Source organism: Trachemys scripta, chromosome 6 (genome assembly GCF_013100865.1).
Source record: "Trachemys scripta elegans isolate TJP31775 chromosome 6, CAS_Tse_1.0, whole genome shotgun sequence".
NCBI lineage: Eukaryota > Metazoa > Chordata > Testudines > Emydidae > Trachemys > Trachemys scripta.
The window spans coordinates 128,392,677-128,415,542 of record NC_048303.1 but is presented as its reverse complement, the minus strand read 5'-3'; the positions used below and the strand labels follow the sequence as shown (position 1 = coordinate 128,415,542).

At 47.3% G+C, this 22,866-nt stretch overlaps 1 protein-coding gene across 1 annotated transcript in view; it reads left to right on the top strand.

Annotated features, from left to right (window-relative positions):
• Nucleotides 1-1,416: 1,416 nt before the first annotated feature.
• CORO2A (coronin 2A) overlaps nt 1,417-22,866 on the top strand; it is a 98,164-nt gene continuing 76,714 nt past the window's right edge. The window contains exon 1 of the mRNA XM_034774693.1: nt 1,417-1,886. The gene's annotated coding sequence lies outside the window, so the exon portion shown is untranslated. The remainder of the gene's footprint in view (nt 1,887-22,866) is intronic.

The following is a 22,866-nucleotide window of genomic DNA, read 5'->3' as shown; positions in this document are numbered from 1 at the left end:
CACACAACAGATGCATACAACAATTAATATCAAATTCTCCGTGTTTACTTACAGGTCAACAGAGGAGTCACTGGGCTAGTGAATGCGCTATGAAATACTGCTAGCTCTGTACTAGTGCGGGCTGCATTCTGCGTTCTGTGGGGACACGCCCCAGCTTTGGGTGAGCTGGCTGGGCCAGTCTATATTAACTCTGATATTCTAAGAGTTGACAAGACGGTGAGGGACTAAAAGACATGTCCCTTTGTGCCCATTCATCCCTCTCACACACAGCCAGATACTGCAAATCACACCCTAGTGTCACAGCCATCTGGCCCCATTGGGCTGGACTCTGCACGCTGCCATGCCAGCTGGGCACTGCAGGGACCTAACCTGATTCACCAGAGCAGAGTGGAAAGGCAGGACCATTGGCTTGGCACAAATGCTCTGGTGAATGAGAGCAGGATCAGCCCCAGCAGGGCCCCAAGGATGCCCCGAGTGAGCAAGAGCGGGATCAGGCCCAGCGGGGCCCCATGTATGTCCCAGGGGAGCAAGGGCAAGTGAGAGCAGGCTCAGGCTCAGGCCAGCAGGGCCACAGGGACGCTCCAAGCAAGTGGGAGCGGAATCCGACTCAGTGGGGTCCCACTTTCCTCCCGGATGAGCAAGAGCAGGACAGGGCCGAATGGGGCTGCACAGACCCCGCCGGCGAGAGCAGATGTGTCAAGTGGCACTCCGTGGGTGTGAGACTCACACCTTAGCACAGTGTCTCACTCACACACATTCCTAAGCTTGTCTCACTCGTTTGGAGTAAACAGATAAAGATTTAAAATCGTTTTGCTCAGGCACTGCGAGAGACAACAATACCCCCGGCCTTAGAGCTGGGAAGCTGCTTTCCAAGCTTGTGTTCAGTGGTACCAGGGCGATGATCGGCCCTGGGCCGCAGGGTTCGCACCGGGTCCGGATTGGACCGGCCTGGCCGCGTTATTTAGGGATTTGCCACTTGCCAAAAAAAGAACAAACAAAAAACCCCCAACAATTTAACCTGCTGGGTTTTTACGTGGGGCTAAAGATTTGCATTATTCTCCCAATACAGTGGGATGGCGACTGGCGGACGTGTGTGTCCAGCTGGGGACGCTGCAGTGTTCCCGCTTCCGCGGGCTGTCGTGAACACAGCGGCTGCCTGCCCCGGCCGGGAGATGATGTGATCAACCGGGTCTGCCCGTGTGCGCTCTCCGGCTCCGGCCGGGGCGGGGCCGCGGGGGGGCGGAGGGGAGCGGGGCGGGGCGGGGCCGCAGGATGGACCCAGGGGAGCGAGCCCGGGCCGGGCCGGCCCCCAGGGGAGGCGGGGAGCAAGCCGGGCAGGGGGCCCTGCTCTCGGCAGGTGCAGCGCCCCGGTGAGCGGAGTTTGTCTCCCCCCCGGCACGGCGGCCGCCCGAGGGTGCCTAGGCGAGCAGACTTTGGCCAGGTGTCTGCCTGGCTCCTCCCGCCGCCTCGACACGCAATGGGCTTCCCCGCAGCGCTCCCCGGCCCCGCCCGCAGGCTCCTCGGCACACAAAGGGCCCCCGCCCCTCTGTGCCTCCCCCAGCCCCGGAGCTCTGCGGCGTCCGCTCCCTGCGCCGGGCGTTTCCCCCGCTCCCCCTGCCGCCGGCGGGCCGCAGCCGCTGCTAAGGTGGGTCCGCGCCGATCTCTCGTGCCTCCAGGCGCCGCAAGGAGAAAGCCGGGCTCGTAATCCCTGAATGAGCGTGACTCAGGGACACCCCAGCGGCGGGCAGAGGCAGGCTCTGGCGGACTGCGCCGGGGGGGCTGGCTTGCCGCTCCGCCGCGGGGGCAGAATTTGGGATCCTTCCTGCGGAGAGAGGCGAGCTGACTTCACGCTGCCCCTGGAGTGATTCTGCACGAGCATTGCAAAGGTAGGAGACCTTCCGCAGGGAGACTGGCACCGCACCTGCCGGTGCGCATATGTGCTGCCATGTATTGTGTGAGCACAAGCCCCACATCTCTGCAGTGCAATAGATCCGCAGATCTGCTGCAGCAAGTGACCTCCGTAAATCTTAATCCACCTGTGACATTCAAACCTTTGGAGTAATCTGAAAAGTTGGCATTCATAGGCTGCCTTCCTGGTCTGCTGTTGGGGTATCCAGCAGTCTGTCTGCATTCCCTGGAAATGGACCTGGCATTTCCTTTCTCAGCTGTGTGGATGAATTTGGTTCTATACACTTCCCCTTTCAAGAACTCCAAGGCTGCTCTGGAGATGGGGTGAGCCCTTTGCAGCAGCCAGCCCGGTTGAATACAGTTACAGAGAAGGGGTAAAACCTGATGCTGACAAACTGTTTTGCTGTGGGCTGGGGTTCAGGAAGATTTGAGTGGTTTGTCACTTGGGCTCCCATCAGAGGGAGGGAAGCTGCAAATGCTGGCTATGGAAATAGGGTGACCAGACTGCAAGTGTGAAAAATCAGGACGGGGGTGGGGTGTAATAGGAGCCTGTATAAGAAAAAGACCCCAAAATGGGGACTGTCCCTATAAAATCGGGACATCTGTCACCCTATATGGAAATGATGTGCGTTAACTGTGAAGCGCTGAGCGCAATAATATGATTGTGTTCTGTACTGCCTGAGAGAATAGCCCTGCCTTGTATCTTTGTGCTCTGCATTAACCTGGGCAACGCAAGGAGTCTGTCAGCCCTGGTGAAATGGGTACAGGCCTGTGCTGAGTCCCTGCACTGGGACAAGGGTCTTTGCTGCCCCTCAGAAGAGGGGACTGACTGGGGGATCTTGCCTAATGTCATTTGTCCTGCCTACCACTTGCTAATTATTCCAAAGGGCTAGAGCCCTGGTCCTTTGTTGACAGTGCTGCAAGTAAAGGGCCTAGGAAAAGCTCAGTGACCAGTGCAAGGCCAGAGACTGATTCCAAAAGACCTTGGAAGCCAGCAGCTCTGGGGGGACTTTGTGGATCCTCTCCCGACAAGTGCTATTCCCTTATTATCTTTGTCATACCAAATGCAGGCCTTGATGGGGCTGCACACATTTACTCAGCTGAAGATCTGGGCCAATGTGTTAATGGAGAACCGTGTTTGGGGAACATGTGTGAGTGTACAGGCGTATGTACGGGCACACACAAACTGTACATAGACATAGACACGCACATTTGCGCTCTCATTCACACACACTACACGTACACACACAAGTAGGAACAGAAGACAGTATCTGGTGTATATGGGGATGGGGTGAGTGGCCTGTATTCTCTGTGATGCAGTGGCCTGATGCGAGCAATGGACTCTCCCATGCTAAATTCAGTTCCAGCGTTTCACCTTCTTCTAGACTCTGGGCTTTCTCCTTTTTCTGAATTAATCTCCCAGAGACAAACGCTGTCTGCTCTCTGCTCCTCCAGGGAGGTGAATGGTGCACCTGAGTGAGGAGGTGGATAGCCACTCTTCACTTCTCTGCTGTGACTCCAGCAGCAGGCCCTTACCACGTAGGGGCTGGCTACAATATTTCTGCACAGAAAAGTCCCTGTTCCAATAGTGTAGCTGGCCCTTTACCCGGAGGCTGCTGCTTCTGGATCCTACCCTGCTTTTAGTTGGTCATCTGGGAGGGACTCCAATATCCGGTTCTCTAGGATCTGTAGGTGGGTCTCTCAGGAAGCGGAGCCAGGAGCTGCAGACACCAGTTCAAGCTGGTGGGTGGGCCGTTATCTGTCCACGGTGACAGGGCAGCCGTTACAGCTCTCCATTCGGATTCCTGGCCTAGGTTTATTATAATGTCCTTTGCACTCTTCTGGTCACCGTGGACAGATAACGGCCCACCCACCAGCTTGAACTGGTGTCTGCAGCTCATGGCTCTTGAGGCCGTGTGGGATCGGGGATGCAGAGGTGGGTGGGGGTCTGCTATCTGGTCAGTTCCCCAGGTGATGTTTGCTCCTGGAAGACTCTAGACATCTGTGGGACGCTCTCAGCACTGGTGTCAGTGGGGATGTGTGCAGGGGAAGCAGGATTGTGTAGTAAGAATGAAGCAGCTCCTTCTGCATTTCCTGTGCCTGCAAACCGCTGAGGCAGGTGTGTCGCTCTGTCCGTTTTACCATGTGATACTCTTTTGGGAGTCTTCCTCCGGTTAATTCCAAGTAATTTTGTATTGTAGCCATTACAGGCCCAAATCCAGTTACATCGCTGGGACCCCATTGACTTCACTGGAGCTGCAGGAGCCTAACTGTGGGCAGAATACGGCCCATGGATTTCATAGCAGGCGTACAAAGGGCTCCCTGCTGCAGATGCATTTGTAACATAAGGCAGAGTCCCTGCTCTGTCAGTCAAAGGCAATAACTGCTGTGAAAACGCTCAGGAAAAGTGCAAATGGCCTAACAAAGTAGTTCTGACCAGCACTGTGCAGCCTGTGTCTTGCTCCATTCTCCACCTCCATCACACATGGTGCTGGAGACCCTCCTCACCCCCAGCGTGCCTTTCCATTGATGAGCAGCAGTGGCACTCGCAGCTTTGGGCTGTTGTATCTTTGTGCTGTGTCCATTGCACTGAAGTTAATGGGAGTTTTGCGACTGACTTCAGTGGAGCCAGGTTTTCATCCATAATTTAAAAAAATCCCTAAGGAAATCAGACCTGCTCTATGCTCACGTTACAGTCACAAGGGCTTAATCTCCCTCCTCCTCGCCCAACCCTCCAGGAAAGACAAACTCTTCTGGCTGACTCAAAGGCTCTTTCAAATGCACTGGGATATTCTGAATTCAGAGCATTGCAGCTTTTTGTGGGCCTGGGCTAGGTCCAGCCCAGTCTATGGGAGCTCTCGCATCAGCACCCTTGAGGCTGTATGTGGTGCACACGTGTGCCACTGACTTGCGAATCATGTGGAGCAGTGGTTCTCAACCAGGGGCACACACATCCCTAGGGGTACGCAGATGTCTTCTGGGGGTACATCAACTTGTTACCTAGTTTTACAACAGGCTACGTAAAAAGCACTACCAAAGTCAGTACAAACTAATGTTTCATACAGACAAATGACTTGTTTATATTGCTCTATGTACTATATTGAAATGCAAGTACAATATTTTATATTCAAATTGATTTATTTTATAATTATACGGTCAAAATGAGAAAGTCAGCCATTTTTCAGTACTAGTGTGCTGTGACACTTTTGGATTTTGTAAGCCAGTAGTTTTTAAGTGAGGTGAAACTTGGGGGTACACAAGGCAAATCCGACTCCTGACGGGGGGTGTAGTGGTTTGGAAAGGTTGAGAGCCGCTGCTCTGGAGTATAAGGAGGATTGCTGTTCTCCAGGGGCCACTCTGTGTAGCACAGAGCTCGATCCGCTGCACGCTCGGCCAGCACGATGCTCTCTCCTCCCCTCCCCTCCCCTTCCCTCCACCAGGGCCACGGTCCAGTCCATGGAATACAGGTACATGGGAGTGTGGGGGGACACAAGGCCCTGCACCCCCGGCTTCCTGCGATTCACCATGACTGTCAGCCAGCCAGTAAAGCAGAAGGTTTATTTAGACAACAGGAACGCAGTCCAAGACAGGTCTTGCAGGCACAGACAACAGGATCCCCCCCCCCAGTTAGGTCCATCTTGGGGTCCCAGGGCACCACAGCCCCCTTGGGAGGTCAGAGCCCCATCTGCCTCCCAGCCATTCCACCAGCCAGCTCTGAAACTCTCCCCCCAGTGTGTCCTCCCCCAGCCTTTGTCCAGTTTCCTGGGCAAAGGTGTCACCTGGCCTCTAACTCCTTCCTGGGTTCTCACATGCTCAGGTATTCTCCCTCACAGCCAGTCTCCCATTCCCCCATGCAGACTGTCCTAGCCACACTCCCCTGCCTTCCCAGCCAACACTCCCCACTCAGCATTCAAAGACCACATACCACATTAAGAACAGTCCCAGTTCGTCACAATGGCCATTCTACATCAGACTGGCACTCCATCCCGCCCTGAATCCCGGCTCTTACACCCGCACCAGCAATAGGGGACGTTTCAGCCTGAGCCCAGGCAGTTTGTGTTTGGCTTCTTCCCTGAAGCACAAGGGCTTATATCTGTTCTATTTTAACCCGCTTAACATGGTTGAGAGAATGTGGACATGGTTGAGAGATTGTGGCAATGCGTTCCACAGACTGATTATGCATTTCTGTGTATCGGTTTGACACAAGTTCCCTTTTAGTTTCGTTGAATGTCTCCTCTTTCCTGTGTTGGAAAAAGGGTCTGTAGGAATGGCCCAATTACCTTTGCTGTCCCATTTGTTATTCTGTATACCTCAGAACATCCTCACTCATTTGTCTCCTCAACACTGTACAGCCCTCCTCTTTTCAGTCTCCCTTGAGAGGGAAAACGCTCTAAGGGCCTCTGATCACTTTTGTTGCCTGTCTTTGGACCCCTTTGATTGTCTTTTGAGCTGGGGTGATCATCTCTTGCTACAGGAGGGGGTGAAGGAATCATTGTTTTATCCTTAGCCACCCGCCCGCCAGCGATTCTTTGGATGTGGAGACAAGGGAAGGGGACATATTTTAACCCAAATCAAGGTTATTTGCAGCAGGTTCGTTCCATGAATTAAAATGATTGCAAAACAAGCTCCAGCTCCATCAATCAAAGTAATTTCAAATTCGTTCAGTCCACTAGCATGTGCCAGCAAATCAATCCATGTCCTCCTGCCTGTCCGAAGAGCTGCCATGGAACCTGGACAGAAACACCCTGGAAAGGCCCAAGCCCCCATCCAGCTGTATGCACAAAGCCTCTGCTCCCGCTAGCTTGTCTGTCTACACTGTGATCCCAGCCTGGATCCCAGGTTCCCGGCAGAAGCATAGCAATCAGGTCCATTTCATTGGAATAACTGGGCTTGTGGGAGCTGCAGGGTGTGCATTGGGAGAACTGCCCTCTGGAGCTGCAATGAGCTGCTCACTAGTCACTGCGGACTCGGAGATACTGCCCCAGCCCCCTTAGCTGATGTGCATTTGAAGAACCCCCAAGAACTTCACAGCAGTTTCTGTCACTGTGCAGAGGGAAGCCCTAATGGAGACTGAGCACAGCTGGTCAGAAACAGGGATATGCTTTTCACAGCATGTTCATGTCCAAAACTGTAGGAATTTGATATTTTTGACTAACTGTAGCTCTGAGCAGTCAGCTTGGGCTTTCAGTTGGCCTGAGCTGCGGAGCTGGCATAGGGTGAGGCTCAGGAGAGAGCCACCGCGGCACCATGATCATCTTCATTCAAAAGCAAAGTCCTTGCAGTGCCAGAGCCTGTCGGCGGCACAGGGGAAAGGGTGTTAAGGGCACTGACTGGGTTTGCTAGACTGAGCAGGAGGAGGAAGATTGACATCAAACACTGGTCAGGATTCACAATCTGTACAACTGAAGGGCTTAGAGGGAAGGTGAGTCTGGAGAGTCCTGCTCCTGCGTACCAGGAGGGCTGGCCGGGTGGCTAAGGGACCTTTGTGCTATGGGGTACCCTTCTTATGTCTGTGCTGCCTGCTTACATGATGAGCTCTCTGGGACCTGGACCTTCTCTCACTATGGTAGGGTGAGTGCCTGGCACAATATGGCATTGAGCTTGGGTGGGGCCTGTAGGTGCTATTGTGATACAAATGAATAATTATTGTTGTAACCAACTCAGCAGCTGTTGGGCTGGGAGATGCATGTGGGGGCTGCTAATAGTGGGGACCAGCGGTGAGATTTGCCTCCAGCAAAGGCTGGTTGTGACATACAGTCATCAATGAGTCACGGTTGGTCAGTGGCCTGTGTGCAATGAACTCCTGGGCCTAGCCCTCCTCCTAGCAGACAAGCATCCATATTAGGCTGGTGTCTAGCTGGTACAGTGCTAGGTGCAATGGAACTGCCTACGCAGAGCTCTCAGTCACAGAGATCACTGTCACAAGTGGCAGGAAGTTGGCAGTCTTAGCAGAGGCCAGGCAGATTTCTATATCCTCCTGCCAGGAGAGGTGGTGAAGGGGCTGATGCTCAGCCATGGACTGAGGTGGAGAGGGCAGGAATTGTCCTGCTGTCCCTAATGGTGTATGAAGAATTCATAACACATGGAGACGCCTCCTGCACCTTGATGCTTTTGTGATGCGTTCTGGCGTATCTTTGAGCAAAGCCTGGCTTGTTTTCAAGCAATGTAATCCAGTTGTCTTTGTGCCAAATATACACAACAATCACTGGCTTTGCAGAGTGTGACACAACCTCCTTCTCGAGCAAACAGTGCAAGGTGGGGCTGCGAAGCCCTGGGATGCAGAGAAAAAACAGGATCTGCTCAAAGCTGTGTGAAAGTTGTAGTGAAACTCATTCCTACACAGCAGATTTCAGACCCCACAGCTGTGAGAGTCCAGCATCTTTCAGGGCCACTATATTCAGACCAAAATAAAGAGAGGGTTGGTGGGGAGGAGTTTCCTTGTGTTCTCCTTGCACCAGGCATCCTCCAACCAGCTAAGGTGCAGCACTGCACTCTGGAGACTGTGTGTTCTTGGGCGTAGTCAACTGCGGTGACTATCTCAAGGACAGGAGGGCAAGCTGGCACTCAGTGAAGTTAGTTCCAACCCAACCCATGGAAACTTTCCTCACCTAAGGCCAGGTTCTCAAGAGAGCTCAGGGCCAGATTCCCAAGGGCACAGGACCCACAATTGGAGCCAGGTTCTCAAGATAGCTTACCTCCCATTTGGACCCCTAAAAGTGGGCGCATTGCATGCTGGGAGATGTAGTCTTGCCCATCTTTCCGAAAGAGTCAAGCAGCACCCATTGTGACCCTCATGGGCGGCCCTGACATACTGAGCTCTTGTGAGACTCTGTCCCCAACCGGGGTGCTGAGCCCCTTGGGAAGCTCAGGCCAAAGTGGCACTTGCCAGTCTCTGGAGCAGGAAGTCAGTGAGGTAAATACTTGGCTGGATGTTCTTTCAAGATTGACCCATTGAATGCAGGATCAAGCCCTTGATGAACATCTGTAACGTATAATTCTGCAAGTTGAGATGATGCTAAGATTAATCCATTTTCATGCTTCAGGGTGTAAACTGGTCACTTGAGCTGGTTCAGGCAGGAATTTCACACATCTACCTACATAACGCTTCATAGGCAAATAGGCTTACTACTGGGACTGGTCAACAACTCCTATTTAAAACCCCTGCTCTCGGGTGCTGCGTCAGGATAGCACAGGAAATGGTCTGACTCATTATGGCAGCTCCTTTTGCTCCCATGACAAGAAGAAAACTGTGTGGTGATAATGAAATGCAGGACCCCCTATATACAGTGGTTTTGTGCTTCCTACCTTGCTCGAGCTAGTGAGTGCAGCACCCACCTTTGGCTTCACAGGGGCAGGTTAGGCAAGCAACGCAACCGGTGATATGTATCTTGACTGTCTGCAGAATATGCTAGAGATGCCTGGGAGGCTGTGGAGGCCTGGGTTGCATGGCACTGAAAAGGTTAAGTCAGTTTTGCAAATAGAAGTCTGCAGAGGGAATCCCCATGACAACAGCAGAAAGTGCCCAGCTGATTCTCTGCACTGGACATGCCCCTGCAGGGCCACAGGATGTACGATATCACATGTACCATCTCCACAGCCCTTCACAGCGTTAACTCATTGCCCCTGCCAGCTGCCTTGCACGGCACTGAGCTGCCTGTTGTCACACAGCAAGCCAGTGGCACCCAGCAGCTCCGGGCCCATTTACTATGTGACACTATCTCCCCTCACATGGAAACCCCTCTCCCAGGGCAGCGGTGGTGTTTGGGTCAACAGGACAGAAATGGTTGTGTGTCGATTTTATTGTGCCTGGGAATCTTTGCATTGCAGTGAATGAGCTCGGATCTGGACTTACACTTCACCCTACCCTGAAAGACAAGCAGAGACTTCCCAAGGACAGGGATTTTCAGAGAACACATCTGAAAGCTTCTTGTGTACCTGGCTGGGACAAAGTGACAGAGAAAATGATAAGGAAGAAAAATGAACCGAAACTTCCAATCTTTATTACATTGTATTAGTGAACTCGCATGCAAAGTCCATGGAAACTGATTAGATAACTGCCAGGAAGGCACTAGGGGCTGCATGCTGCCTTCATCTGTGCCCACACAGGCCCACTGAACTCTGAGGGATCAGTGAGGGCAGGATTTAACTATGGGGGAACTTCTCACTAGGTTTTATGACAGGCAAAGCAAGGCAAGCCAGATAACATTAATATCACTGAAACTCAAACAACGGGCCAGCCCTGCCACCCCCTCTCGTGTGGAATCAGCGGGGTGGATTGCAGAGATTACCATCCTCCTGCCACAGTTATCATTTACACAGCACCGTTGCCATGCCTGGCCGGGTACAGATTCAAAGACAGGCTGCTGCACCGAGGCCCTTATAGTCTATGTTAGACATAACACATCCAGCGACTAGAACAGACGCAGAGCTGGGAGGGGGTTGGGAAAAGAAGGGGTACCTCAACCCCAGCAACACACTGAGAAGGTTGAATCTCTGGGTCCAGTGCTGCTGTTAATAGTCACAGGGTGCAGCTCTCTTAAAGCCAGAGGGTGCGTGGATGGAAGAATCCAGCCATTGCTTCTAGACAGACTGGGTTGCTGAAGAGCCTGGTGAGGTTATGGAGCCTCTTAACACCTTGGCCTGGGGGGGGCCCCCAAACTCCACCCCCCCGGGTGGGACAGGTTCTGGACACCACCAAAATTTCTACAAACCTGCCACCCCTGGAAGAGGCAGAGCAGGGATGGAGTGGTGGTGCAGCCCAGTGCAGTGTGGGGCTTTAACCGAAGTAAATCTAACTAAGTGCGTGTTTTGTCCTTTGAGTGAGGTGCATTACTGTTGGTGGCGCTTACCCCTTTCCAGGAGGGAGGGGGGAAGAGCATGGAGCCGCGTGCTCAGGGGAGGAGGTGGAAAAGAGGCGGGGTGGGGCCTCATGGAAGGGGTGGAGTGGGGGCGGGGCCAGGGGCAGCGAAGGGGGGTGTCAGTGATGCGGCCCTCGGGCCAATGCACTAGTCCTCATGTGGCCCTTGTGGTCATTTGAGTTTGAGACCCCTGGTCTAGGGTGATTACCTCTGTTGGATGGAAGTACGGGAAAACCACATGAAAAATAAACACTTTATTTTAGGGAACATTTTGGGGAAACATTTTGGGGACCTCATAACATATCATGTATTTTACTCTTACGTGTACACTTCTACTGTTCTCAAGTATACAGTGCAATTATCAGAAGCTTCAATTTAATGTTTAAAATGGTACTTAATAGTTTTAATACATTTCACAACATCTTTGTTGTTTGAAATCCGTTCATAAAACTCTGTGTACTTCAATCTGACGCTCATCCTTAAAAGACTCAATATGTTGCAGGTTTCTGCAATCTGTCCCAGTCTGTTTATGCAAGGAAAATATACCTTCTGTGGCTGCATTTGAAATGAGAAAGGACATAATAAGTTCCACAAGTTTTAAGGAATTGGGAGAACTAGGATTTGAAGATCGAGCATTAGACCATTTTCTAGTACAACCAGACTCCTGCAGCATGCACACGCACTCTACAGAATCGCTCAGTGCATGCTATTCCTTAAACTAACAGTCCATAGCCAGCCTTTTGTCAGGTTTCAACCCTTCAATAATGCTTACAAGTTCCTGAAAAGTCAGCATTTTTTTTCAGCGAAAGTGGCTGAATCAGATTAAGGTTGTTTTGTTCATTGAATAAAAATGTGAAGTCAGGTATGTGAGAGCTATTGCACACCACTGAATGAAAACCCTTTCCATTTTGCTTTGTGATGATGTGTTTTTAGATAAAAGTTACAGTTATGACCAAAGAATCTGTCACCACTTCGTTGTTGTTACTTTGTCTTTAATGAATCCATTATGTCATAAACTGCAGCACATACAAGATCAGATTTTTAATTTTAAAACTATATCGGAAAAAAACGTTTAGCACATCATGGAAGAAATATAAGTAGTTTTCAGTACTGAAAGTTTTTCTCCATTATCCCCATCTTTGTCATCCTTTAAAAAAAGTAAGAATTGCAGCTGCGCAATCCTCCCCTAATGTACACAAATAACTTTGAATAGCTGGAAAACATTTTAAGATCCTTTCAACTGCAGGGTGTAGAGAGAATCATCCTTGGGGATGTGCCTCAACATTTCCATGTATTCAAGGTTGACCAAATGAAATATCTCCTGTAACTCTGAAACTCGTTGGGCAGATGAGGAAACTGATTGAAAACTTTTATTACAAGACCTTAAGTCAACGTTTGATCTTCATCTATAGCGTAGTTTGCTGTATTATTGCAGTATAGGAGCTGGGCAATTAGCTGGAAGCAAATAGTCATTCTTATTTTTCATTCATTTATAGACTGAGTGGTATCTCCCAAAGTTAACATTATCAGCTGCAAATGATGATCCATTGTCAAAGGTCAAACCATTTTTGTATGCTTTTCACATTTTCAAATAGTCCTAATGCAGTTTCATTGCTGTCTTGAAAATTAATCAAGTAGACAATGTCCTTCCTGTATGGTGAAGGACAACTATCAGAAACATTTTTGATATTCCCATGGTTTGAGGCACAGGCCTCCAACCTCACTTGGCCCTTGAGGCCCCGCCCTTGCTCTGCCTCTTCCTGCTCCTCCTCCTCCTCCTCCCCCACCCCCTCCCCCTAGCGCCTGCTACCAAACAGCTGATCGGCGGTGGGCGGGACGGGAGGCGCTGCGGGGAGGGGGAAGAGCTGATCAGTGGGGCCTGCCAAACAGCTGATTGGCGGGTGAACGGTGAATGCTGAGCACCCACTATTTTTTTTCCATGGGTGCTCCAGCCCTGGAGCACCCACAGAATCAGCACCTATGGTTTGAGGCATCAATGGCCACAGAGAAAATATGCCCTTTTCAGCCAAGTCTTTAATTGTTTTCTCAGTTGAAAGAGGAGCTAATATATTGTTGGCAGTACACAAAGTTTCTGTCCTAGCAAGATGTATCAATAATAGCTATGGGTGATTCTTGGGGGGGAAAAAAAACACTATGTAATTTGCTGTCACAATCAAGTGATTCATGTGAGTAACTCTGGATAATACTATGGTATCCTTCTGTTGCTTCTGCAGCAGCAACCTAGTAATTTTCTGTATTTTCACGTTTATTAACAGCTAATAATTAGGTAAGCCTAACTGTAGTACGAAGCCAATTAGTTGAAACTATAGTAAAGAACAGAATTATCAGACGCACAGATGAACATGATTTGTTGGGGGAAGAGTCAACATGGTTTTTGTAAAGAGAAATCATGCCTCACCAATCTACTAGAATTCTTTGAGGGGGTCAACAAGCATGTGGACAAAGTTGATACAGTAGATATAGTGTACTTAAATTTTCAGAAAGCCTTTGACAAGGTCCCTCCCCAAAGGCTCTTAAGCAAAGTAAGCTCTCATGGGATAGGAAGGAAGGTCCTCTTATGGATCAGTAATTGGCTAAAAGATAGGAAACAAAGGGTAGGAATAAATGGTCAATTATCAGAATGGAGAGAGGTAAATAGTGGTATCCCCCAGGGGTCTGTACTAGGGCCAGTAGTATTCAACATATTCATAAATGATCTGGAAAAAGGGGTAAAGAGTGAGCAAATGGCAACATTTGCAGATGATACAAAACTACTCAAGATAGTTACGTCCAAAGCAGACCGTGAAGAAGTACAAAGGGTTTTCACAAAACTGGGTGACGGGGCACTAAAATGGAGGAAGAAATTCAATGTTGATAAATGCAGAGTAATGCACATTGGAAAACATAATCCCAACCATACATCTAAAATGATGGCGTCCAAATTAGCTACCACCACTCAAGAAAGAGATATTGGAGTCATTGTGGATAGTTCTCTGAAAACATCCACTCAATGTGCAGAAGCAGTCAAAAAATCTAACAATGTTGGGAATAATTAAGAAAAGGATAGATAGTAAGATATAAAATATCATATTGCCTCTCTATAAATCCATGGTACATCCACATCTTCAATACTGATGCAGATCTGGTTGCCCCATCTCAAAAAAGATATATTGGAAAAGGTTCAGAGAAGGGCAACAAAAATGATTAGGCGTATGGAACAGATTCTGTATCAGGAGAGAGTAATAAGACTTGGACTTTTCAGCTTGGAAGAGAGACGACTAAGGGGGGATATGATAAAGGTCTATAAAATCATGACTGGTGTGGAGAAAGTAAATAAGTGTTATTTACTCCTTCTCATAACACAAGAACTAGGGTCACCCAATGAAATTAATTGGCAGCAGGTTTAAAGCAAACGAAAGGAAGTACTTCTTCACACAACCAAGGCCATCCCTACCCATACGCAAAGTACGCAGCTGTGTAGGGCACTGGTGCCCTACACAGCTGCTTGCTGCTCCAGCCCCTGCTCCACCCCAGCCCCACCTCTTTCTGCCCCAGCCCTGCTCCCACTCCACCCCTTCCCCAAAGCCTCCACCCCGCCCCCACCCCACCTCTTCCTGCCCCAGCCCCGCCCCCACTCCAACCCTTCCCCTGAACACACTCACCGGGCTCAACAGGGTTAAAAAAAAACAACTAGATAAGTTCATGGAGGATAGGTCTATCAATGGTATTAGCCAGGATGGGCAGGGATGGTGTCCCTAGTCTGTTTGCCAGAAGCTGGGAATGGGCAACAGAGGATGGATCACTTGATGATTCCCTGTTCTGTTCAGTCCCTCCGGGGCACCTGGCACTGGCCACTGCTGGATGACAAGATTCTGGGGTAGATGGTCCTTTGGTCTGACTCCGTGCGCCCGGTTTTATGTTCTTATGAACTGTGTATAATAGCAAAGCACATCAGAAACACTGTTGACTTCAATGAGAGCAGGATCAGATCCATAGTGACCCTCTTTACTAAAGTAGGAGAAAGAGTCTTGCACTACTTTAGTACAATGTAATGTGCAAAGTGCAATGCCAGTTACAGCAATGTTCACTCAGGAAGCTGTTCTGAGAAAAGCCTGACTTTGGTATAGGATGGTGTCACTGCAAAGAACACACAGGGCCAAAGTCTGGCCTGCCTCCCTCTTGGGGCAGACTTGGGGTCACATGGGGGGGGGGGGACTCAGCCCAGAACCTGGTTCACAGAGTTAAGCAAAGCTTTAGAGTCCAACAAAGAGGGGTTTTTGTAGGAAGTGGAGGTGGGTGGAATGTAAACTAATATAAGGAAGTGAAAACACAATCCAATAATCTGTGTCTGGGCATATCCCTCCATGCAAAAAGACAGGATGTTTCTGTGGTGGTAAATGCACTGCTGCCATTCTAGAGATCTGCTTCCTAGTCCCAGTAGTTGTGGAGCTTTTGTTGATGTCCCAAAGGATTATGATGGGAATTTACAGCAGAAAGATGTGTGCGGTTAGCTGGTTGTTTCTGATTAGATCCTGTAGGAATGCTCTCAGATATGTTCAGACTAAATGAAGGCTCATTCGTGAGGTTGTGTTTTAGCCGTGAGATCACCATACAGACAATCAGCAATTCCAATCTATTAGCCACTAGAACTCCAGGTAGCAAAATGTGGACTGAAAACAGCTAAACTATCAATATTCTCCCTGCTATTCTGTCATATCAAAATCAGAAACAATTCAACTGGAATAACGAAAGGCCTTGTGATCTGTGTTGTGAGCACAAAGATTGCTATGAACGCTGAAATCATCACTGACCCAAACCACAGACATTGTGAACAGGACAGCACAGCCGATCAAGTACAGACTTTACTGAAAGCAGATGGACCTGTGGGCCAGTTTCATCCTGGCTGTAACTGCATTGGGCTAGATGCTACTCTGTTACACAGGCTAAAGCCAGAGTAATTGTTGATTTTGGGGGAGGGCGAGTGCCTCTTGATTCACATTGTTGTGAACGGATGATTGAGCCCAACAGAACAATGAATTTTTTCCTCTTGTAAGGGAGAAACATTGGGTGTGATTCTCCCCTCGCTTAGACCGGTGTCAAGAGTAGCTCCACGGGAGTCAGTGGTGTTACACCAGTGGAAAAGTGAGTAAGTGAGAGGAGATCAGGCCTCCTGTCTCCATGTTAAATATCAAATTGATTTTCAGACTGATGAGATGGCTGGTGAAAAAATTGCCCCTGTGTATGCGTAGCATCTGTCTGAGCCGTTGTCATGTTCTGAGCTGCTCTAGCATTGATTGGAAGAGGCACTGGAGAGCAACACTGCACTGGACTGGGCCTTTCTACAGAGCCCAGTTAGGAAGATCTACATCTACACGAAGATGAAGTGGTATATGTGGGCTGTCAGAGGGCTGATCTGTCAGTTGTGCAACATGGCATTTATTAAATACAGATGCTCCCTGGGTTACGTAAACCCGACGTATGCAAATCCGAGCTTACGGAAAAAGTTCCGTAAACTAGAAATAGGAGGTTTTGTGTGTTTGGTTTTTGTTTGCGTAATGGTCGGAGATATGTTCCAGAATGGAACGCTTGCGTAAGTCGAGGAGCATCTGTAGACTGAAAAGGCATTAAGGAAAACTCTTGTAATAGATCAGACAGCAAAACCCCCTGCTTTTAAAGTGCTATTAAACTCTGTTATCAGCATCTGCAACTGGGATAGACTGGGTTTTTCCAGAGACTAGGCCAATGCTGATTTTTGATTTTATCGGCAAATCTGAGTGCAAAGCATCCAATGGAATTTTAAATCAATCCCACTGGCAGTGCAGATCCACAGGAGAGAGGGCAAGCACTCTGGCAGCACACCTGTAGTTTGTGTAGGCCCATAAGTACCTCTGTGTTCAGATTCTGCTCTAAAGCAATACTACAGGCTTCAAAGAGCAGGCCCGAGGCAGAGCTGAAAGAATGTAGAAGCATATGAAGGCCCTGATTTTGCCTCTGTTGGCGCTGATTTGCAGGCTCTCTTTTACAGCTCGTGGCTCGCAGTAGGGAAGCTCCGAGCGGATTCTTGGCTCGGCTGTACTAGCAGGTGCCAGGGCCCTAGCTTTGTCTGCTATTGCCATATTTAAATATTGCCTCCATTTGCTTGCCATTTCAGTGCCCAGAAGGCAAAGCGCCCCAGCCAGTTCTTGCTGCTCCTTCACAATGTGCATTTTTCCTTGTTAAAGTTCAGTGATTCCTGCTGGGGTCCAGACTCTGCCCTCAGTTCCACCAGTAACTCCACTGATGCAGATTTGGTCCTAAGATTTCCCTACAGCAACTGTACCTGCCATGGGCCTGGGAACTGAAACACTGTGGGCCACACCCCAGCTTGTGTAAATAAGTAGTACTCCGCTGGAGTCAGTGGGGCCAGACAGAGAGAGGCATGAACAGACACTTGAACTGGCAGGTCCATGCGATTGCCATGTTAACAGGGATGTATCACAGGGACATTGGCTCATGTTCTGGAGAAGCGAGAGAAGGTGTAGTTAACACTTCATTAAGATTCTTTGTTGCTTTACAAAGCACACATCATGGAAAGTGATGCATTTTGCTACCTTGCACACCACAGCAGTTGGCATCTGGCCCAATTAGAGCTTCCCCTTTGCAAACTGAACAGATGGGAACAGGGGAACCCGACATCCGTTCTTCCTATTGCCCCAGTGTCCCCAGCTAACTGGTATTGGTCCATTACTAGACGGAAATGGTAGCACTGTCAATCAGAAAAGGCAGAAGTGTTCAATACATTATTTCTGTTATGTATTTGGGAAAAAAACAGATGTAGTCCTACCACATTCTTTCTATTCCACTAGTATCTCAGAAGGATGTTAAATAGCAGTTGTTAAAGTTAGACATTTTTAAATGGGTAGGTCTGGATAACTTGTATCCAAGAGTTTAAAAAGAGCTGTCTTAGACGCTCACTGGACCATTAATATTGATTTTTTTTCAATAAGTCTTGGAACACTGGAGAAATTTCAGAAGACTGGTAGAAAGCTAATGTTGTACCCATATTTAAAAAGGGTAAACAGGATGACCTGGGTAATTGTAAGATAGTCAGTCTAACATTAATCCCAGGCAAGATATTGGAGTGGCTGATAAAGAATGAATCAAGGAGAGTAATACAATATAATGTAATCAATTCCAGTCAACATGGATTTATGGAAAAGAGATCCTGTCAAACTAACTTGATATCTTTTTCTGTGTGATTACAAGTTTGATTGCTGTTTGGTTGGTACTTAGATTTCTGTAAGCCATTTGACTTGGTACCAGATGACATTTTGATTACAAAACTAGAAGGACACCAAATCAACATGGCACACACTAGTGGATTAAAAACTGGCTAACTGATAGGTCTCAAGATGTTATTATAAACAGTGAATTATCATCAAGCAGGTGTATTTCTAAGAGGGTCCTGCATGGATTGGGTTTTGGCCCTATGCTATTTAACATTTTTATCAATAACCTGGAAGAAAACATAAAATTATCACTGATGAAGTCTGCAGATGACACAAAGCTTTGGGGAGTGGTAAATAATAAAGGGGACAGGTTATTGATACAGAGTGATCTAGATCTTTTGGTAAACTAGGTGCAAGCAAAATTATGGGTTTTAACATGGCTAATTGTAAATGTATGCTTCTAGGAACAAAGAATGTCGGCTACGTTTCCAGGGTGAGAGAGGGACTCTATCCTGCGAAGCAGGGACTCTGAAAAAGGCTTGTGGGTTGTGGTGGATAATCAGCTGAATATGAGGTCTCAATGTGACCCTGTGGTGTGGCCAAAAAGATTAATGCAATCCTTGGATGTATAAACAGAGGAATCTTGCTTAAGAGTACCAAGGTTATTTTAACTCTATATTTGGCACCGGTCTGACCATTACTAGAATATTGTGTCCACAATTCAAGACGGGTGTTGATAAATTGGAGATGATTCAGAGAAGAGGCACAAGAGTGATTAAAGGATTAGAGAATATGCTTTGTCGTGATAAACTCAATAGATTAAGCTCCCTGAGTCTCACAAAGAGAAGGTGAAGGGATAACTTGATCACAGTCTAGAAGTATTTACGTGGGGAACAGAAATTTTGATAATGTTGCTTAATTCTAGCAGACAAAGGCATAGCAAGATCCAACAGCTGGCCGTTGAAGCTAGACAAATTCAGACTGGAAATGAGGTATACATTTTTAATAGTGAGGCTAATTAATGGGGCCGTGCCAGCCTCTTCCCCTGCAGGAGGCTAGACAGAAAAGTGGGAGGGTTGGGGCGCTATACATCTTCTGGGCACGCATTTATTTTTTTAACAATACGCACTTAAATGTGTGTTTTATCTGTTCTCCTCAGAAGGAGGATGGATAAATATATATGACAGATCAGTTTTAAACTTCATCTATGGCAGCTCACTGGTGCAACATTTATTCACAGAAAATCAATAGGCAAAAACCCTAAGCCAACAAATAAATAAATAAATAATTATATTAACAATAATAATAAACAAATGCAAACTTCTGGGAAAAATTACTGGTTAAATTAATACTAATAACTAATTACCGGTACTTTAAATCTGAGAATGTGCTGTATTGTATTTTAAAATTAGCCACTTGCACATGCAGAGAAAATGAAACAACAACCACACACACACAAAAACTACTATTTAAAGCTACCGACCAAAACTACGTACACCTTTTTCCTTAGCCAGTCAAGCCCATATTTCCATTACAGTCAAATCAAATACCAATCAAATACACACTCTGAAAATTCATATAATTTCATGTTAAAAATTATATGAATTTTCAGAGTGTGTATTTGATTGCACTTTGGCATCAACCCAGGAAAGTACTCAAAACTGTGCTGAGATTTAAGAACAAGTCATCCTATTGCAGGGGTCGGCAACGTTCGGCACGCGGCTCGCCAGGGTAAGCACCCTGGCGGGCTGGGCCGGTTTTATTTACCTGCTGACGCGGCAGGTTCAGCCGATCGCGGCCCCCACTGGCCGCGGTTCGCCGTCCCGGGCCAATGGGGGCGGCGAGAAGCCGCAGCCAGCAGATTGCTCGCCCGCGCTGCTTCTCGCCACCCCCATTGGCCTGGGACGGTGAACCAAACCTTTGCCCAAACCTGCCGCGTCAGCAGGTAAATAAAACCGGCCCGGCCCGCCAGGGTGCTTACCTTGGCGAGCCGCGTGCCGAACGTTGCCGACCCTTGTCCTATTGACTATCCAGCCACATGAAATGTTTTAATTGAACAGGGCTGGAGTGCTCAGTATCTTGCAGGACTGAGTCCTATAACATCTGTCATTAAACTATGAACTAATAAAACTGGCAGAAACTGGGCCAACTAATAGTCTGATTTAAAAAACAAAAACCAAATAAAGAGTTATTGAAATTGATAGTCCATGACGAGTGACCCAAACAGAAGGGTGTTGTACTAATTCCTGGGACTCAGGTGGAGGCTCAGAGAATGAGTTCCACAAGTGAGGGCCTTAGAATCGTAGAATATCAGGGTTAGAAGGGACCTCAGGAGGTCATCTAGTCCAACCCCCTGCTCAAAGCAGGACCAACCCCAACTAAATCATCCCAGCCAGGGCTTTCTCAAGCCTGACCTTAAAAACCTCTAAGGATGGAGATTCCACCATCTCCCTAGGTAACCCATTCCAGTGCTTCGCCATCCTCCTAGTGAAATAGTGTTTCCTAATATCCAACTTAGACCTTCCCCACTGCAACTTGAGACCATTCCTCCTTGTTCTGTCATCTGCCACCACTGAGAACAGCCGAGCTCCATCCTCTTTGAAACCCCACTTCAGGTAATTGAAGGCAGCTATCAAATCCCCCCTCACTCTTCTCTTCTGTGGACTAAATAACCCCAGTTCCCTCAGCCTCTCCTCGTAAGTCATGTGCCCCAGACCCCGATTAATTTTCGTTGCCCTCCACTGGACTCTCTCCAATTTGTCCACATCCTTTCTGTAGTGGGGGGACCAAAACTGGATGCAATACTCCAGTTGAGGCCTTACCAATGCTGAATAGAGGGGAATAATCACTTTCCTCGATCTGCTGGCAATGCTCCTACTAATACAGCCCAATATGCCATTGGCCTTCTTGGCAACAAGGGCACACTGTTGACTCATATCCAGCTTCTCGTCTGCTGTAACCCCTAGATACTTTTCTGCAGAAATGCTGCCTAGCCACTCGGTCCCTAGTCTGTAGCAGTGCATAGGATTCTTCCTTCCTAAGTGCAGGACTCTGCACTTGTCCTTGTTGAACCTCATTAGATTTCTTTTGGCCCAATCCTCCAATTTCCTCTCGGTTCTGGGAACTACCCATGAGCTGGTCCATTTGGAACCTCAGTGTCCATACCGGACAGACCAACAATCACTTAAGTACCTGAGGCATGGATAACGATCAATTTACATCTTCTATTAAAGGGACAGGATTTGGCAAATAACTATAGGTATTTAAAGGCCTGTTATTAGGGGTCAAAGTCTGACCATGGGTGTATTCTTGTTGCACCTATTGAACTCAAAGGGAGGAGCACATCAGTAGTCAAGGGCAGAAATTGATACTAAGATACTGTTTTTTAAAAAGTAATTACTCCTGTGTCCACATAATGGTCGAATGACATGAATGCATTTAGAGTCTCACTTCCACTAAGGGCCTTTGGCACTGCTCTCTGACTGTGTAACATGGACCCTTACAGCACGCATAGATGTAATTTCCTTCCAAGTCTAGGCTCCTATATGCTGATTGAGTTGTGTAACAAGGACTTAGTATAAATGAGAATCAGGCTCTGTACTTTTTAAAAAAAATAGTTGCTTTTTACATAAGAATACATTAATTTCCTTTCTTTTTGCATTTACAAAACTCTAAAAGCAGATAAAGCCCCTTTTTTGTTTGTTTGTTTGTTTTGTTAGAAACTATGAAAAATATCATCTGGGCTAAAATTCTTTAATCCAAAAACTCAGCCTGGAGCAAATATCTATGCCTAAAAGATAAGATCCTAATGGCTGAAATATATAAAATACAACTATTACAGAGCCTTTAACCATAGCATCACTTATGCAATGAAGCTGAAATAAAACATAGTTCCATGAATTCCCTCTTTCAAAATATGAGAAGAGAGATATATAGAATAATAGAAGATTAGGGTTGGAAGAGACCTCAGGAGGTCATCTAGTCCAACCCCCTGCTCAAAGCAGGACCAATTCCCAACTAAATCATCCCACCCAGGGCTTTGTCAAAAATGTAAAAATAGCTATTGCATTAGTTTTAATTATGAATTAAATGGTTACAGATATTGGAACTCTTGCAGCCTATCATGTTAACAAGCTGACTATTTAAAGTTCTTAAACATTTATGTAAGACATACTTTAAAATGTGTAAATGTGTTTACATAATTCAGTGTAACGGTTCAGCATATAACATTCTATTCTATCAATATATGGCTTTATTCCCTAAAAAAAATTAAAGTGAAAATAACCAATGTTTTAGATATCTTAAAACTTACAACAATCCTTAACTCTTGGTTTTGCAGAGGTCTCAGGTCAGCGAGTGACAATATATATCATATGTGTTGCAATAGTTAAAAATAATAGGGCAAGTTTAAGAAAAGTGAATGTTGATTTTAAATTGTGCATTTCCTTTCTAGATGTTGATTGTAATAGCAAGGTAATACTGAAAAAGAATAAAACATTTCTTGTTCATTAAAGTACCCTCTTCCATTAAAGTTAGTTATATGTAATTATGAGACTTGAAAACAAATATAAATTTAAGTGGAAACAAAGGAGAAGGTGTGGGAGGACACTGACTGGAGTCTTTGTGATTTGGAGTGCCTGGCTCTCGCTGACGACGGATAAAACAGTATTTTTGCCAATGGACTGATTTAAAACCCGCTGAAGTTAATGGGAGGCTTTATAGTGAAGTCAGTTGGCTTTGGATCAGACCCTTAATGTATATATGTGCTTGAACAAACTATGGCTAATGGGTCCATTAGACACTGTTGTCGTCTGAAAATCTACTTGAGTTAAACAGTATTTTCCACAATAATCTTGGTCAGTATCGTGGGGTCCCTGCTGGGCTCCCCGGCT